We start from the raw sequence: 19,199 nt of genomic DNA, 5'->3' as shown, positions 1-19,199 counted from the left end.
AACCTGGGGCAGGGTCTGACAGCCTTTTATCTTTGTCAGGGTAACTGCCGGTCCTGATGCCCCGGTGACTCACCTCCCTGTTTTGCCCGAAGGCGAGCACTCCTCCTGCGAGTACTCAGGTCTCTCCTTCTCTCAGGCCTTAGTCTCTGCAGCTCAGGAGACGTCAGTGGGTTACTAGACCCAGGGGCCGCCTCAGCCTCCCCTGACCCAACTGGTAGTGGAGCAGCTGTTAGTGATGGGCCAGCTGAAGGCCACGAGGTAATCCCTGCATCTGGAGCCAGGGCAGGCTCAGGCCCCTGATTCGGCCCAGCTGGTGCTTGTTGCAGGGGAACCTGTGGAGACTGGGACTCTTCAGGGTCAGGCCCCAGACTTGGTTCAGATGATGCCTGAGGCAAAGGATCTGGTGCAGACTGAGACTCCTCTGGTTCTGAGTCCAAGCCCGAGTCCCAGGCCATCACACCATTGATTATTTAGCTTCCTTCTCCTTCTCCTGCAAATCCATGTGTTCACCACCCTCAACACCGTGTATGAAGAATCTCTCCTGGATCCAAGCCAGAGGTGCCCTTGAGGCACAATACTTAGAAGAAGGATGGGGAAATTGGCATCCAGTAACTTTTAATGTATTGACAGTTATTAAAACATAACATATGATTGAGAACCAGTGTGGTGGTTAGACTAGGAACATGAAGATTGATGGTCGATGGCTACTAATGATGGAAATAGGCCATTTATCAGAGGCAGCATACCTCTGAATACCAGTTGCTGGAGAAAATGAGGAGAGTATCATTTGCATTCATACCTGACTTAGGAGTTTCAGAGAGGCAATTGTTTGGTCGCTGAGGACTAGCGGGTCCTCTGGTCTGATCTAGCAGAGCTCTATTTATGTTCAGATAGCTTAGTAACCAGGAAGCTTACTTGGTTGACTTAAGGATATTGGCATGTTCTCTGAGCCTAACCAACCTCAGAGGGTTGTTATGAAGATGAAACGGGGAAGGCATGCTTCCCACATATAATGCAGCTGTCCTGATCCATGAAGGATGCCCACCACCAGAGAGAAGTGATGGCTCAAGCAAGAGTGCCTTGGGGGTGCAAGCAGACAGGACAGGGAAGTAGGACAGGTTCAGTACCTTGGAGAGGGATCTAGGTATACATTTCAGAACTACAGCTAGGCAACCTGCAACAGAGGGGGAATCTAGACACATATTTAAAAAAAACCCTTTGAAAATGCTTTTTTAATAAAGTGCTTTGAAAAATATATTGAATATGTCATAAACTCACTGTCATCATCTAGTTTCTCATTTGTACAATGGACTTAAAATGTTATATCTGCAGCTGTAAAGCTGAGTTCTGAGACAGAATACACAAATTGTCTCAGTAGTGTGGCTGATGCTGTCTAGACAGCATCTTAAAAAGCAGAGACATCACCTTGCCGATAAAGGTCCGTATAGTTAAAGCTATGGTTTTACCAGTAGTGATGTATGGAAATGAGAGTTGGACCATAAAGAAGGCTGATTGCTGGAGAATTGATGCTTTTGAATTATGGTGCTGGAGGAGACTCTTGAGAGTCCCATGGACTGCAAGAAGATCAAACCTATCCATTCTGAAGGAAATCAGCCCTGAGTGCTCACTGGAAGGACAGATCCTGAAGCTGAGGCTCCAATACTTTGGCCACCTCATGAGAAGAGAAGACTCCCTGGAAAAGACCCTGATGTTGGGAAAGATTGAGGGCACAAGGAGAAGGGGACGACAGAGGACGAGATGGTTGGACAGTGTTCTCGAAGCTACAAACATGAGTTTGACCAAACTGCGGGAGACAGTGGAAGACAGAAGTGCCTGGCGTGCTCTGGTCCATGGGGTCACGAAGAGTCGGACACGACTAAACAACAACAGTGTGGTTGATGGCTTGTTTTTTACCTCCCTCTTTTTTCTCCAAGGAGCTCAAGGTGGTGTTGAGGGTATCCCCTCTCCTCATTTCATTCCCCCAACACCTGTGTGAGGTAGGTTAGGCTGAGAGTCAATGACTGGGCCAAGGTAAGCCAGCAAGCTTCATGGTGGAGTTGGGATTCAAACCCTGGTCTCCCAGGTCCTAGTCTGACACTCTAGCCACTACACTACACAGGCTCTTGTGTGCTAGAGCAACTGACAGATCTTTATAGCCTGGGCTGAGTATCCATTGAATAGAGGCCACACACCCTTGCACATTTGGTCAATTAAAGAGTTGCTGAATTCTGCTTCAATTGTCACACTTTTTGCAGTTCATTGATGTTTAACTCCAACATTGAGGCAGGCATCCCCAAACTCGGCCCTCCAGATGTTTTGGGACTACAACTCCCATCATCCCTAGCTAACAGGACTAGTGGTCAGGGATGATGGGAGTTGTAGTCCCAAAATAGCTAGAGGGCCGAATTTGGGGGTGCCTGCATTGAGGTATCTCCTGATTCTGATGAAGTCAATTCTGATCCACAAAAGCTTATACGTGAGTTAGTCCTTTTAAAAAATATATATTTAATTGAATTTTCAAAAGTTTAACATATTCACTCAAATACGTAATATGTTTTTCTTTTTCTTTTTTGTTGACTTCCCACCCCTTTTGCCATAGTGTTTTTATTTCACCCCCTCTGCTCCAATCTATCTTCTATCTTTTATACCATAACAACAATACAATAATCTGTTGCTCACAGTTCAAATCCTGCCCACAAGTCTATCATACTATAGTACAGTATTTCTTTAAGTAATCTGAAAAAGACTTCCATTCTTCCACAAAGCAAGTGTCATTAGGTTCTCTTATTTTGGCTGTTAGCTTCGTCAATTCCTCATAGTCCATCACCTTGCTTATCCGTCCTTCTACATGTGCTAGTCTTTAAGGTGCTACAAGATTCTCAGTCATTTTCGGAGAATATTTGGCTATTGAAGTGGAGACACTTTGAAAATAAATTCATTTATACATTGTCACAAAACTCAGGGAGATTTGGAGGTGTTTGTGCCAGATTTATTTATTTTTTTTAAGGAAGGGGTGGATATTGCAGACATACCATTTGTTAAATCACAAATTCACACTTTGGGAAGTGTGTTCCTTTTTGACAAGAATCATTGCAACAGCTGCTGCTTAGCTAACCTTGGGGGTGGTTATTTAGAGAATGTGTTTGAATGATGATCTGTAAAAGTGCTCTGTTGTTCTTTTCTTTTTTTAAATGTTTTCAGTGCAGGTGAGGGGGGGTTGAAAAGAACAGGGGGAGGAGTCCCAATGTCTTGAGACAGTGACTAGGCCGGGACGCCGGGGCCAGGACAGCAGAACAAAGTGGCAGAATCTCATGGCAGCAGAGTAGATTAGTAAAGGTAAAGGTACTCCTGACCGTTAGGTCCAGTCGCGGACGACTCTGGGGTTGCGGCGCTCATCTCACTCTGTAGGCCGAGGGAGCCTGTGTTTGTCCACAGACAGCTTCCAGGTCATGTGGCCAGCATGACTAAACCACTTCTGACGAACCAGAGCAGTGCATGGAAACACCGTTTACCTTCCCGCCAGAGGGGTACCTATTTATCTACTTGCACTTTGATGTGCTTTCAAACTGCTGGGACTGAACAACAGGAGCTCACTCCATCACAGGGATTCGAACCGCCGACCTTCAGATCGGCAAGCCCTAGGCTCAGTGGTTTACACCACAGCGCTTCAAACAGTTGAGGATACAGTTTTTAAATTCCGTCTCACAGCAAGGGCAGGGTGACATATCCTGCCTGACAATAACTAGTATAGCAGAGAGAAAACCTGTTGTGTCCGCCACTCTAATACAGTAGCGAAGGAAGGCAGAGGTGGGGGGGCAGGGGATGTGTCGTAGGGTGGCATGGGGGGCTGTAGGGTGGCACACAGGGGATGGAGCCATTGTGTGTCCCTCAAACACAATGTCCCTCAAAACGCCCCTAAAAACAGCTCAACAATTTTGGCCGCCCCAGGTGCTGGTGGGCTGTTGCTACACCACTGTCCTACTGACTACTCTTCTAGGTTTTTTTAAAAAAATAGTTGTCCAGTTTTTTTGAAAGTAAAGCAAAAGAATTCCCCACCGCCTAGAAACATAGGCAGTTGGCTTATACTAAGCCAGACTGCTGGTCTATCTAGTTCAATTCTGTCTGACTGACAGTGGCTCCGCAGGGCTTCAGGCAGGGGGATATTCTAAGCTCCAACTGGATGACTGGGCTAAGGAAGCTCCCTCCCCGTATAAAGAAACTCTCTCTATATATATATATTCTTTATTTAAAGATAAAAAGTACATAATTACAAGTGCACAGAGTAAGATAAGATGCAAAAAGAAGAAGAAATATCACCCATGTAGAAAACAAGCCAAACTGACCAACAAACTTATAGACATTACAAAAAGTTAACCAAACCCTAACCAAATCAGCCCTGAGCGCTCACTGGAAGGACAGATCGTGAAGCTGAGGCTCCAATACTTTGGCCACCTCATGAGAAGAGAAGACTCCCTGGAAAAGACCCTGATGTTGGGAAAGATGGAGGGCACAAGGAGAAGGGGACGACAGAGAATGAGATGGTTGGATGGTGTTCTTGAAGCTACTAGCATGAGTTTGATCAAACTGCGGGAGGCAGTGGAGGACAGAAGTGCCTGGCGTGCTCTGGTCCATGGGGTCACGAAGAGTCGGACACGACTAAACGACTAAACAACAACAACAACCTAATACGATTATTTATAAAAATGAATTCGTTAAATTTGTCCATGGCAAGTTATGTTTGTATGCAACTTGTTCATGTGTAGCAAGTCTGTACATATTTGTACATTTTAAATTTCCCAGTTCATCAATACCTTTTTGCCATAGGAAGGGCACGGAGTGACCGTTCATATTGTTTCTTTGCTGGATTCCATATATTGGGTATATAATTCGAAAAGATATTTTCCTCTGCAAATTTAAGATTATTCTGTACATTCATGTTGATCGTCTCTGTTACCTTCTGGCCTAAGTTGGCTGGATGGCACCTTGTATGCCTCCTGAGAGCCAGTGTGGTGTAGTGGTTAAGAGCAGTGGACTCGTAATCTGGTGAACCAGGTTCGCTTCCCCGCTCCTCCACATGCAGCTGCTGGGTGACCTTGGGCTAGTCACACTTCTTTGAAGTCCCTCAGCCTCACTCACCTCACAGAGTGTTTGTTGTGGGGGAGGAAGGGAAAGGAGAATTTGAGACTCCTTTGGGGAGTGATAAAGCGGGATGTCAAATCCAAACTACTACTACTACTACTACTACTACTACTCTTCTTCTTCTTCTTCTTCTTCTTCTTCTTCTTCTTCTTCTTCTTCTTCCTTCTGACAACTCCTGCAGCCCAGCTGATGCCAGCTGTCTTGCTCTGCTTTCCTTTGGCCCACATCAGTAAGGCTGAGAGGCGGTTTTGTCATCTAGGCAGTCCAAGACACCACCCAGGCTTGTGACCCAGCGAGGTCACTTTGGTGCTGCTAATGCAGTGGTTTGACTTCACCACCAGAGGTGCACTCCATTGTCTCTCAAGACAGATGGATGCCGACAAAAAAAATGTGCTCCCTGCTTGTAAGCTATTGTCAGGTATGAGCCAGCTCCAAGCGAAGGTTTGCAGCCAATGGCAGAAAGCAGCCAGGAACAGAGAGGCAAAGATGTTAGTCAGGCAGGGGAGAGCCGGCAGCTGCAGATTCCGGCTCTTCCTGACCTTGATGGGCAAGCTGATAAGGCAGTAGCTGAGAGCAGGCTAGAATGTAGCCAAAGCTTACAGGAAGCAAAAAACGGCATGAACAAACTCAGAGACAGCCTATCTGAAAAGGAAGAGGTTGGAGCTGATCCAATCAGTCCACACAGTCGGTGAATGGGAAGGCTGCTAGACAGGAAGTAAAACAAGAGTTGTAGGGTGCAAAAGTTCAATATATTCTATAGGAAGGAATCTTCAGAAGGGTCATCTTGAGTAATGATGCTGGAGGCTTTGTTAGAGCCGTATGGAGTTATCTCTTTGTTATTGCAATAAATCCTCCTTTTTAATTACCTACGCTTACTGTGTTATCAAGCTGGGAACCTGGACTCCTGACAGCTTGATAAGCCAAGGAAATTTGACTTGGTAGAAGACAGCTTCCTGTGTGCGTATCTTTCCAATTTGGGGGGCAATTTCAAGTACAATGCCCACACAAGGCTCTGCCTCCTTATTGAATCCATCCCTGTGGACGTCTCACAAGCCTTTGTTGTTGACGGCAATGACCTTTCAAGAAGATATGAGGATGGAAGGGAGACTCTTGCAGGTATCTCCATCTCTCTCTCTTTCTCTTTTTAATCATCTGAAAACAAATCCATGCTCATATTTAGCTCATGCTGAAGCTGAGTTTATGAAACAAGCGGATGTTGAAGAAAAGGAGGAGGGGGAACCCATTCTCACCCGGTGGCTCTGTGGCCGCGTGGGTGGGAGCGCCAACCACAAATTGCTTTTTCTACCCATATAAAGGTGAGCAAAACAATCAGTGCAGCTTCTCCGTGCAGCTTCTTTCAAAACCAGGGCAGTCTGTGAAATGGTTTTGTCAGGGTAGGACTTCAGGGCAGATGTTCAGGACCCCATTCAGCAAAAGGGCAAGGAGGCTGCCCTAAACCCAGCAGGACTTTCTGACCACATTTTGAAGGAAGCAAAAGAAGTAACAGACATCATCTTCTAAAGAACTTCTTGTAAGACCGTTAAGTCCAGAGAAGTGCAGGATTTACATATAAGCTAAACAAGCTATAGCTTAGGGCCCCACTCTCTTGGGGGCCCCAAAAAAATTAAAGGAAAAAGAAAACTGGATGTACATTTCCAAAATATAAAATAACAAACAAATAAAATAAAACCTGCATTCAGCAACAGTGTTTTGTGTTGTGTAGGCTCCTATGATGTAAGTCATGGGCCCCGCCTGCTAGCCTGCTCCCTCAAATATCACTGGTTTGCTCATTTCTATATATAGGGTGCCTACATTCTGCATGGAGTAGTTGCATGTCAACATAGAGCATGCAGCTGCAGACTGCAGTGCAGCACAGTTGAATGCAGGTCAAACTGTTATACCTGTTATCTAATATTAAAGAGTGCTTGTAGACTGATGTTCAGGCAGCCTAGACTAAGGGTATGAGTCTTATGCCTGCTGATTGATTTAATGTGATACATAATTTATTTATTTTGATCCCAGTATAAAATTACTTTAGAAAAATATTCATCTTTATTATTTAGTGGGCCTATATATTTATTTACTAGTACAGTTCCCTATTACCCCCACTTGCGACTATAATACTATATATTAATATTATAATTATATTAAATATTTTACTTACAGTTTCTTAATTGCATTTCAGTTCAACAATTACTTTGATAAAATACATATTTTGTTGTGTGCAAATGGCTTTAGATGCCTATAAGGTCCATAAAATACCATATAGCATATATTCAACACACACAAAAAAGCAACAATTTGTTGTTGACAAAGGACAGCTGGACATAGAAAGGGCCCCATTACCTTCAGTAGCTTAGGCCTCATCCAACCTAAATCTAGCCCTGGTCCAGAGTCTAAAATTCCCTAACTCCCACACTTGGGAACCTGGAAGTTGGATGGATGGGAAATCCCCTGGTACCCAAATGTCAGCTGTTCAGAAGTCCTTGGAGGAAGACATGAGATAAAGACATATCAGCCAGGGAATGCCGTAGCAAGAGAATGGGAGCAGAGAGAAATCATACAGTGGATTTAGAACAAGCAGAAATTGTGTGAGAGACAGAGACAGAGATGGACAGACCAAGAAGGAAATCCAGGGTTATAAATCAGAAGCTCTAAGGAGGAACCCAAATCCTCATTATTACTTGTGATAAGCCTTCACTCTCCTAACAAGCCTCAGTTATATTGCCGTTTCTCCAGGCTAGCAAACAAACTACATTGCCAAGGAAACCCACCTTCAGTTGACAAGCCTTCCATTTCTCAGGCAGTTCATCAAGCAAGCGAGCAGGAGAGATTTTAGCAGCTTCATGCTGACTCCTGTTTGAAAGGCTGAGGGGATTTGCGGGGCTCACATTTATAAAGAGTGGGGGTTCCTGGGCCCCAAGTGCACCGGAAGTCTGTTCGGCAATCGTTTCAGGATGTGAGATGTAGGCAGACATTGGATGTGTGCTTTTGAGCAAAGTTTAGCAGCCTTAATGACTAGGAACTTGACGGAAGGAAGGAAGGAAGGAAGGAAGGAAGGAAGGAAGGAAGGAAGGAAGGAAGGAAGGAAGGAAGGAAGGAAGGGGTGGACAGTGGTGGCAGTTAATAGGGTTGCAAAGGGGTTGTTTCTGGAACTAATTAACAAGTAAATGAACACCAAATGACACTATATTCTGCTAGATTTCTAGAATGTGGGTTTTATGGAGTGTGAAAACTCAAATACGGTATAATATGGAAATTAACAGTATTTTATTATGTGAAAGAACAATGGCAAGAAAAACTGATGAACTATGCAGAATTGGCTAAATTGACATACAAACTGCATGATAAGGACAACTGGGACTTCAAGGAAGAATGGGGACTTTTTCCAAATTACCTAAAAAGACAACAAAATGATCTGGACTCCTTGGCAGGTTTTGAATAAACACCCACAGATTTATTAGTTGAACATATGATAGACAAGGGAAGGATATGAACAATTTTATAACATGCAGAGAACAATACAGTGGTACCTTGGGTTACAGACTCTTCAGGTTACAGATGCTTCAGGTTACAGACGCTTCAGGTTACAGACTCTGCTAACCCAGAAGTGGTACCTCAGATTAAGAACTTTGCTTTAGGATGAGAACAGAAATCGTGTGTTGGCAGCAGGAGGCCCCATTAGCTAAAGTGGTACCTCAGGTTAAGAACAGTTTCAGGTTAAGAACGGACCTCAGGAACAAATTAAGTTCTTAACCTGAGGTACCACTGTATGTGTAAAGAAACCAGAGAGGGGAGCTGGGGGGAAAGGGGGGGAGGGGGGGAATAATGTAATTGATTATTTGGACTGATAATTTGTTATGTTGAAATTGTTTAATAAAAATATTTTTAAAAAGTATTTTATTATGTATTTTGTATTCTTTATATTGTGATTTTATGTTGTAAACCGCCCTGTGAACCATGGGTATATGGCATGGGCATAGCCAGGATTTTTGTTAGGGAGGCAGGCCATTTGTTGGGGGGATGGCCTTTTGTTAGGGGAGGCAGAAGCTCAGTTTTCTATGTATTTTAATTGATTTTTATTGATTCCTTGCCCCCCCCCCCGGCTACAACCATGGTATATGGTGGTATACCAAATTTAACAACAACAATAACAACAACAGTTACGGAAACAGAGAAATGAAGTAAAGTGCTGTGCGAATTGCAGCCTCAGTCTGACAAGAGAGCTTAAACCCAGCAGGGAAGGGGCCACAGTTCAGTAGCAGACAGGCCCGGATTAAAGGAACTGGAAGCCTTGGGCTGGAACATCTTGGGAGGCCCAGACGTCACAGCATCTGATCACGAGAAACAAAACCTCATTCTCTTCTTTACTTACTCACTGAAAGTAGAGCATTGCTGATATTGAACATTAGCCTTGATCAAAAGATTTACAAATTTATATCCTTAAGTAAGTTTGCAAAAGGGACGCGGGTGGCGCTGTGGTCTAAACCACTGAGCCTAGGGCTTGCCGATCGGAAGGTCGGTGGTTCGAATCCCCACGATGGGGTGAGCTCCTGTTGCTCAGTCCCAGCTCCTGCCAACCTAGCAGTTTGAAAGCACATCAAAGTGGAAGTAGATAAATAGGTACCGCTCCGGCAGGAAGGTAAATGGCGTTTCTATTTGCTGCTCTGGTTCTCCAGAAGCGGCTTAGTCATGCTGGCCACATGACCCAGAAGCTGTACGCCAGCTCCCTCGGCCAATAAAGTGAAATGAGTGCCACAACCCCAGAGTCGTCCACAACTGGACCTAACGGTCAGGGGTCCCTTTACCTTTACCTAAGTTTGCAAAAGTATGGGGTTGATGAAGACATTCACACAGAAGATTCAGAGGTGAATCATTGCTACAGCATAACATTACACTATATGCAAATATTTTCTTTCTATATTCAGTTTCTTTCTGTGCACAACAGTTTCTTTCGAGCTCTTTTGGAGGCAAACTTGTCAATTATATCATTAAGATCAGTGAGTTTATCATTTTCAGTGCAGAGAATGCTTAGATCAGACAATGATCTTGGAACATGGTTGAGCATAGATCATTCTTTCTCCTTATTAGTCTAGACAATATTTCACCAGTACACTTTGTAACCATTAAACACAGGAAGAATCTAAAAAATTGTCTCCACATTTGGAAAAGCTGTCTGAATTTTCTCCTGGATTCTTATTTGATACATATCTTGGTGGCTGAAATTTTCTTGTTTGACATACAGGTGGAAGTGGAAGATTTCATTGACTAAACTAAGGTCAGCATCGTGATGCCATTGTGAATCTGTGTTTTGCTTGTTTGCAGGTTCACCAAAAATGAAGAATCACCAGCTACACTCCTATAAACTGTTGCTCTACTGTCTAGGTTTCAAGAGCACCCATGACAGGGATTTTACTATCTAACGAGACCATTGACCCATAAAACAAAAGCAATAAACAATGTACTGCAGTCACACAATCAGTCAGTCAGTAGCTGAACTGGGTTCTGCACAGTCACACACACAAAAGGAGCCACAAAAACGCAAAATAAATAGCAAAAAACAAACAGACCTCAGTGTAGCACTCAAATTGGAACCATAACACTCAAAACGGAGCACGTTCAGCTTCCGAAAAAAAAGTTTGCAAACTGGAACACTTACTTCCAGGTTTGCAGTGTTTGGGTTTGAAGTTGTTTGAGTACCAAGGCGTTTGAGAACCAAGGTACCACTGTATATAGTTCATATGGTTTTTAGAGTTTCTGTGGGTTGGAATATGATGAGCGTGATACCAATCACTGAAACCTGTAGAAGCTGAAGCTCTAAGTTCAGGAATTTTGGTGAAGAGAGAATAGTAGACTTTTACTTTTGTGGGAGAATACACTCGCCATTCTTGGGAGTTGGTTTCTCCATTGACTTTGCTACTGTGTGCTCCAGAAGACCAAATAAATGGGAAGTCTGATTTAATAACTTTCAGCGAACTCCAACCTTTACGTCCTTAAGCATCTGATTGCACGAGTTAATCCAGTAATCCAATTTTAACAGCTGGGAGGACAGAGAGTTCGTTTAGCTATCTGATTAGAGGGAGAGCATCAGACATTAAATAAGTAGAAGAAAGGGCTGGGCTGCGGTGGGGGATAAATGTTAGTGAAAGGGTGGGGAGGAAGGTTAAAAGCACAGAGGTGAGGAGCTCTCCATGCTGGCTGGGAGAAGCAGGATTTTTGCTTGTTGATATATGAAGAAGCCCATCTCTTTTTTCCCTTTTAAAATTACTATTTATTTGTATATTTTTAAAATTTAGATGCAACACAGAAAAAGTGTTTTTTCATTAAAAAAGTGAAGAAAGAGAAAAGGACAAAGGAAAAGAAAAGTATAGTATAACAATTAACAATTAAAATTTTTAACATACTGTATTTTGTATAAATGAGTTTCCAAATTTCATTATACCAGTCCATGTGAAGTTTATGTCTATAAGCAATCTGCTCACAGGAGTCAAGTGTAGTCAGGTCTTCAATCCATTGATTAAATGGAGTCTTAGATTTATCCTTCCAATGCAGCAATATCACTTTTTTTGGTCATACTAAGGGCACAGAGAACCCATTCACGTCACCCTATTGTCAAATTCCATATAGTAGGTATGTAGTTCAAAAGAATATTATCCTCCAAAAAATTAGCACTTTTAATATAATCCACTTTCTCCCAAAATTTAGTAAGTATACGCCATTGTAAAACAAAAAAACCAACCATGTGATTTTTAAAAAGCATTATCCTTATTAAAGTGTTGGTGCTGACCTTTAAAGCCCTAAACGGCCTTGGTCCAGTATACCTTAAGGAACGTCTCCACCTCCATCGTTCTGCCCGGACACTGAGGTCCAGCACCGAGGGCCTTCTGGCGGTTCCCACACTGCGAGAAGCCAAGTTACAGGGAGCCAGTCAGAGGGCCTTCTCGGTAGTGGCACCCACCCTGTGGAACGCCCTCCCACCAGATGTCAAAGAGAAAAACAACTACCAGACTTTTTGAAGACATCTGAAGGCAGCCCTGTTTAGGGAAGCTTTTAATGTTTAATAGATTATTGTATTTTAGTGTTCTGTTGGAAGCCGCCCAGAGTGGCTGGGGAAACCCAGCCAGATGGGCGAGGTAATAATAAATTATTATTATTATTATTATTATTATTATTATTATTATTATTATTATACCTCCTACAAAATGCTGTCTTAGACAACCCTCACTTTCTGCTTTCACATATCTCTTGAGCACTTTTTTCTATGCCAACAAGCCTTTGCAGCTCATCACCTTTTAAAAAATATATGTGTATACATTATTCATTTTAGACACCATCCACCAACAAGTGAATTCGGGTCTCCAGTGTTTGCTTCTGTTGAGAAAAATACTTGGGGAGGGTCAGAGTGACCCAGCAGCCAGTGCACTTAAATGCAACAAGTCTCTCTGAAAGCTGGTATGAAATCTGTCTGCCTTTGAGTCTCCACCACCATGTTAATAGAAGAGGGGCAAGGAGGGAAACGTCAGAACCTCAGGTGCATCTGACTCTGTTCACCTCTTTGCCAATCCCAGGTTGACAGCCGGTCAAAAGAGCATAAGAAGAGTCTGCTGGATCAGGCCACTGGCCCATCTAGTCCTGTATCCTGTTCTCACAGTGGCCAACCAGATGCCTATGGGAAGCAAGAGAGCAGGATTTGAGCACAAGATCCCTTTGTTGACATTTCCATTCCACCTTAAGGAGCAGAAGTGGGGAATTGTTGTGTGTCACATGTCTGTTTGCATTCCAGCACAGCTTGCTGGGAACTTCCGTTGTGTATGGCTTTTGCTTTTTCTGTTCTCTCTGAGACGACAAGAGAGAAAGAGACGACATGTTTCTTTGTCCTGATTTATGATTAATAAATCTATAGTTGTAGTATGCTTCCACAAGCCTCACGCCTATTCTGTGTGCGCAGTTCGATCTGCTGATAGTGTGCCCTGGCTCAGAAGCCCGGGTCGCTGATTCACGTCGGAGCAGAGGTGATGGTCTTTGCAGCGGGACGGCTGGAAGGAGACGGCCCAGCCAGGGCTAGCCAGCTGGCCTCCTGGCCTTCTGCATGCCGACACCCTCTCCCCTCCTGTGGTTTCCAGAAACCTGGTATTCAGAAGCAGTGCTCTCTCCAGCAGTGGAGCCAAAGCATAAGGGCACCCACCTTTCCTCCATGAATTTGTCTAATCCTATTTTGAAGGGACCAAGTGAGTCTCCATCGCTGCTTCCCATGAGAGCGACTGGACTAGTTTGACTATGCATTGCACGAAGTACTTTCTTTTATCTGCCCTGAATCTTCCAGCATTCACTTTTATTGGAAGTCCACAAGTTCTCTCTCTCTCTCTCTCTCTCTCTCTCTCTCTCTCTCTCTCTAATTTTTATTAAATTTTCTGTTTTACAATTTAGAATATTCATTTAAACAACCTTAAAATATCAATGACTTCCTTTCTTCTCCTTCCATGGTTCATTCTACATGCCATAAATCCCTGCATATTTTACATGAAACCATTCAGTATTCCATTATTGCATCCATCAAAACTTATTTGCACTGTTGAATTCATCTTAATGCTGCCAACGTTTTCAAGTGTGCACAATTTTCCCCCATATATTCGATAAACATTTTCCAATTCTCTCTAAACCTATGTTCTTCCTGTTCTCTTATTATGTATGTTAAGTCCGCAAGCTGCACATATTTCATTAGCTTAAGTTGCCATTCTTCTTGAGATCTCGCTCATTTTCCATTTTGGGGCTAACAAAACACAGGCTGCAGTAGTGGCACATATAAATAACCTTTTTTGACACCTGGGAAGTTTTGTCTATCCACTTTCTATCTCCATGTCACGCAGCATTTATAAACTTCTAGCATGTTACTTCCTACTCAACTTTTCTCTAAACAAAAAAAATCCCAAAGTCCTTTATAGATAGGGGAATCACTCAATCTCCTTGATCTTTTCAGTTAAGCCACATTTAGTAGAAGTAGTAGTAGTACGCTACCCTATACCCATAGATCTAAGGGCAGTTCAAAATATAAAATAACAATATAATGATCATATCTTTTTAATATATTTTAATGCTTTTTAAATGCTTTTAGTTTATTTTTTTTAATGCTTTTATGCTTTACACCCTGCCCTGATATTTTATGATATAGTTGTATACAAATACTTCTGTAGATGAATACTTCTACAGTGGCAAAGTAGTTTCAATGTGGTTTCAATGTGGGCCCAAGATGAATCTCAAAGTGGCAAAAATAACATAAATTAATAGGAAATTGTGGGACAAAACTAATTCTTTCAAGTGCTAGTCCCTATTTTTCTCTCTCCCTCTTTTCTCCCTTCGTGATATATTTCCCTTTTCTTTTTTGCTAATGAAATGTGGCGTTAATTGTCTGTATAATAGTTGAATTTTGCCTAAAGGTTCTATTTGCTAATTGTTAATTTCCCAAAGATCATGTTTAATCGGGCCTGGTGATTAAATAATGAGGCCTAATTTTGTATTATTTATGCTGTTTCTTTTCACGATAGGTCCCGGTATCCGTTCTAGCCTGGCTTTTAAAAATAAGTCCCTACTTGTATTCATTTTTCAGGGTTTGGGAGATAACCCTCGAAGCACACTTTTTCTGCTCCCTCAACCAAAGAGCATCATTAAATGCACAGTTAACTTATGGGAATCAAGTTGTAGCTTAGATGACTTTTAAAAGGACCAGACAAATTAATGATGGGGGAGGCAGAGAGGACTATCAACGGCTACTAACCATAGTGGTTAAATGAAACCTCCATGATCAGAAGCAGTCTACCCTCAAAACAGGAACCTAGGAAGCTACCTTAGATCGAGTCAGATCATTAGTCCCATCTAACTCAGTATTGTCTACACCGACAGACAGCAGCTTTCTAGGGTTTCAGGTTGGGGACATTCACTGAGCTATCAGGAGATGCTGGGAACAACATATGAGTCCTTCTCCATGAGACACAATGCTCTATTATGAAGCTCAATCCCTTGCCTTATAAGTTTATGGGGATCGACAGCAATGGAGGGTTGTCAAATTCATGTCCTGCTTGGGAGCTTCCACGGCATCCATTTGGCCGCTGTGGAGAATACAATGGTACCTTGGCTCCCAAACCGGTAAGGTAATCCCTTCCGGAAGTCTATTCCAAAACCAAAGCGTTCCAAAACCATGTTGCGCTTTCCCCTAGAAAGGAAAGCAAAATGGATTAATCCATTCCAGACTTTTAAAAACAACCCCTAAAACAGCAATTTAACATTAATTTTACTATCTAATGAGACCATTGACCCATAAAACAAAAGCAATAAATAAGGTACTGCAGTCACACAATCAATCAATCGGTAGCTGGACTGGATTCCACACAGTCACAAAAACAAAACAAAAAGAGCTGCCAAAGCAAAAATGCAAAATAAATGGCAAAAACAGACGGACCTCAGCGTAACACTCAAAATGGAAGCGTAACACTCAAATCGGAAGTGTGGCACTCAAATCAGAAGCGTAACGCTCAAAACGAAGCATGTTTGGCTTCCAAAAAAAGTTTGCAAACTGGAACACTTACTTCCGGGTTTGCAGTGTTTGGGTTTGAAGTTGTTTGAGTACCAAGGCGTTTGAGAACCAAGGTACCACTGCAGGAACAAAGGGTACTGTGTTATCCTAGTGGACCTTCAGTCTGACCCAGCAGACCTCACCTTACATTATGATTAATTGGTTATGATAAATCGACCATGATTTCTGCAAATGGGTGCCAGCTTATAGATGACTCCTGCATACCTGATCAAAGCAGCGTGTAGGCATTTGAGAAGAAATATAAATATATCTCGATTCTTATCTGAGGATAGTTCAGTGAAGGGCCTTGGCTTCATAATCCAATAAATCTAGATAAACAAGAACTCAATTTGCCTCCTACAAACTACTCTGGGAGCTTATCGCTGCTCAACAGACGTATTTTAAAGGCCTGCCATAAAATTACATGCGATAATCAGCTTAACTTAGCATCCTGTTGCACCGACGGTGCATAGCCGTCATCCAGAGTTTGTGCTGACAGGTGCAATTCCTTCCCAGAACACCAGTGCCAGCCCTCTGCGTCTAACCCTCCAGAAGAACGTTTGTTCCAGCTCCTCAGAACTGGCACTATTTCCTTGGATCCTTCGCAAGATCTACTTTCCACCAGCTGCAATACAGCAGGCAGCTTCTTCCCACAAGAGCCGAGAGGCAGAGTGTATGCTTTAAGAACATAGACAAGGCTCCTGGATTGGGTTGGTGAACAATATAACACAACACGTTGGCCAATAACAATGGCACTCAACACTGTGTATAGACTAATACAAATGATCAGAAATTACAACCAAAGTCTCTCAGTCCTCTTAACCAATCTGTTTCGTTCAAGGCTTCATCAGCCAATCTTGATCAATTCTTCATCAGCCAGACTTGTAAGAATTAATATGAGAAGGATGCAGTTCAGGTTCTTAACAAGATGTAAGCAAAGTGACTACAGTATCATATGAGCATTGATCCAGAGCATATTTTCTACAGCGTTTATATTTGCTTCCATTGGCTGATGAAGCATTGAAAGAAACGGTTTCATGATTACATGCATCCATATCCACTGTGTATATTAATTAATATATCGTATTAATTAACAGTTGGGAAGCCAGTGAGGCTCAGGTGGCCTGAAGAAGAAGAAGAAGAAGAGTTTGGATTTGATATCCCACTTTATCACTACAAGAAGGAGTCTCAAAGCGGCTAACATTCTCCTTTCCCTTCCTCCCCCACAACAAACACTCTGTGAGGTGAGTGGGGCTGAGAGACTTCAGAGAAGTGTGACTAGCCCAAGGTCACCCAGCAGCTGCATGTGGAGGAGTGGGGAAGCGAACCTGGTTCACCAGATTACGAGTCTACCACTCTTAACCACTACACCACGAGGGCCTCCTCCTCCTCCTCCTCCTCCTCCTCCTCCTCCTCCTTCTTCTTTATTACTTATACCTCACCCATCTGGCCGGGCCTCCCCAGCCACTCTGGGTGGCTCCCAACCGAATATTAAAGACATGATAAAACATCAAACATTAAAAGCTTCCCTAAACAGGGCTGCCTTCAGCTGTCTTCTACATGTCAGATAGTTGTTTATTTCCTTGACATCTGATGGGAGGGCGTTCCACAGGGCGGGTGCCAAACCAAAAAGGCCCTCTGCCTGGTTCCATGTAACTTAGCTTCTCACAGGGAGGGAACCACCAGAAGGCCCTCAGCGTTGGACATCAGTGTCCAGGCTGGACGATGGGGTGGAGACTCTCCTTCAGGTATACTGGGCCAAAGCCATTTAGGGCTTTAAAGGTCAGCAGCAACACTTTGAACTGTGCTTGGAAATGTACTGGGAGCCAATGAAGGTCTTTCAGGATAAAAAAGCCTGTAAGTCCACATTTGACCTCTGGGCCTGAGGTAACAATCCCTGTCCTTTCTTCAGCACTCTAACCAATACATCACACTGTTGTTTAAGACATACGCCCTGCCCTTTGACCAACTTATCAGGGTGTTAAGTGTGCGGCGCAATGGGACAAGTACAGAAGATGTCCGTCCCTGCTCATTACATGGCTGAACAAGCATGGTCGTCTTAAGCATATGTGCCGCCGGGGTGCAAAGATCCTGGGGGGTGGGCACAGGTCAAAGTTGTTAAGCTTTTAAGGAGGGGAGCAGTGAAAATCACTGACATGAAAAAATTAAAAGTTGCAGTGAAGACTCCGTTTTCCATTTTTGCAATCATGTGAAAATGAAAAACAGCACTACAGGGCGCCTCCAGATACATTGATTCTGCAGCTCTTCTGCAAAAGAGAACAGAAATGACCCAGCGATCTCAGTCAACCAGTTGGACATCCCGGAGGTAGATAGTTAAGAGCTTAGGCAGCTTCAGCGGTGGGTGCCTGGTGCCCCCCAGAATTCAGCACCCAGGTGCACAGCACCCCTTGCACCCCTGGGTAAAGACGGCCCTGTGAACATGCCTCCCACCCAACCCCTTTGTTGAACCTGTCAACTGTGAAATGTTCCAGGCAATCTGGTCAAGAGCTTTGAGGCACAGGAGTCTTTTAGGTCTGTTAGCCAATTTTCAGGCATCAGGCCAAAACAACGATGCCTTGTTTTCTACAGGCAATCAAGAAGTAGTTCGCCACTCTATCCAGCCCTCCCGCTCAACACGGAACTTTTAAATTGCCGGGAATGTATAAGTGCTTCTGCCTTCCTTCTAAGCTTTGGAAAGGGGGAGGATGTCATTCTCATATTCATAGTCTCATATTCTGGCAGCAGCAAGGGGAGGCTTTATTGCTTTTATTGATCAGTTGTGGTCCCACAAACGAAGGGATGGGAGCCCAGGCGAGTGCCTACGTGGGTTATCTGCCCCTGCCTCTTGTACCTCTCCAGCCGGGATCAGAGAACCTGAGGGACGATGGACAAGATCCACAGACTCCAGCCTAGAGTACAAAGTCATTAGCAGCAGGCAGCAGAGATTGGCAAGCAAGAGGACTTCAGGACAGCTCCCGAGACCAGCAAGGGAAGCTTTTCTACAAAGCTGAAAAGCCAAATGACTGTTTCTGGTTGTGCCCTGTTCCTCAAGCATGGGCCCGTAGGATTTAAAGGAGCGGAACTGCATCGGAAGGTGCCTTATCCAGAGTCAGACTTCTCCTTCCTCAAACTCAGCAATGTCTTCACCAATTGGCAGCAGCTGTCCAGGGTTTCAGGCATGGGCCTATTCCTGCCCTACCCAGGAGATGCTACAAGTCGAAGCCTGTACATTTGACATGCCAAGTAGATGTCTGCTGCCAGGGGCGGAGCATGGTGGGGGCGGCCCGAGAGCAGCGTCATTCAGTGCACCACCCGTCCATGATTCCTGTCTACCCCGAGCCGTCAGAGGGAAGGAGTGAGTTGCCCCCTCTGTTTTGACAGCCCCGCTCTCCTGGGCTGCTGAAGGAGGCTTGCATGCAGGCAGAGAGATGATGGGAAGGAGCCTGGTGAGCAAAGAAGCAGAAGGTAGATGGAAGGAGAGAAGCAGAAGTTC

At 43.8% G+C, this 19,199-nt stretch overlaps 1 long non-coding RNA gene across 1 annotated transcript in view; it reads right to left on the bottom strand.

Moving 5' to 3' along the window:
• Positions 1 to 5,014: 5,014 nt before the first annotated feature.
• LOC310693007 overlaps positions 5,015 to 19,199 on the bottom strand; it is a 115,507-nt gene continuing 101,322 nt past the window's right edge. The window contains exon 3 of the long non-coding RNA XR_014518955.1: positions 5,015 to 5,098. This is a non-coding gene — a long non-coding RNA (uncharacterized lncRNA). The remainder of the gene's footprint in view (positions 5,099 to 19,199) is intronic.

The sequence above is a fragment of the Podarcis liolepis genome, assembly GCF_965112155.1.
Source record: "Podarcis liolepis genome assembly, chromosome: 14".
Classification (NCBI taxonomy): Eukaryota; Metazoa; Chordata; class Lepidosauria; order Squamata; family Lacertidae; genus Podarcis; species Podarcis liolepis.
The sequence above is the reverse complement of the archived record's forward strand: the minus strand, read 5'-3'. Positions and strand labels throughout refer to the sequence as shown.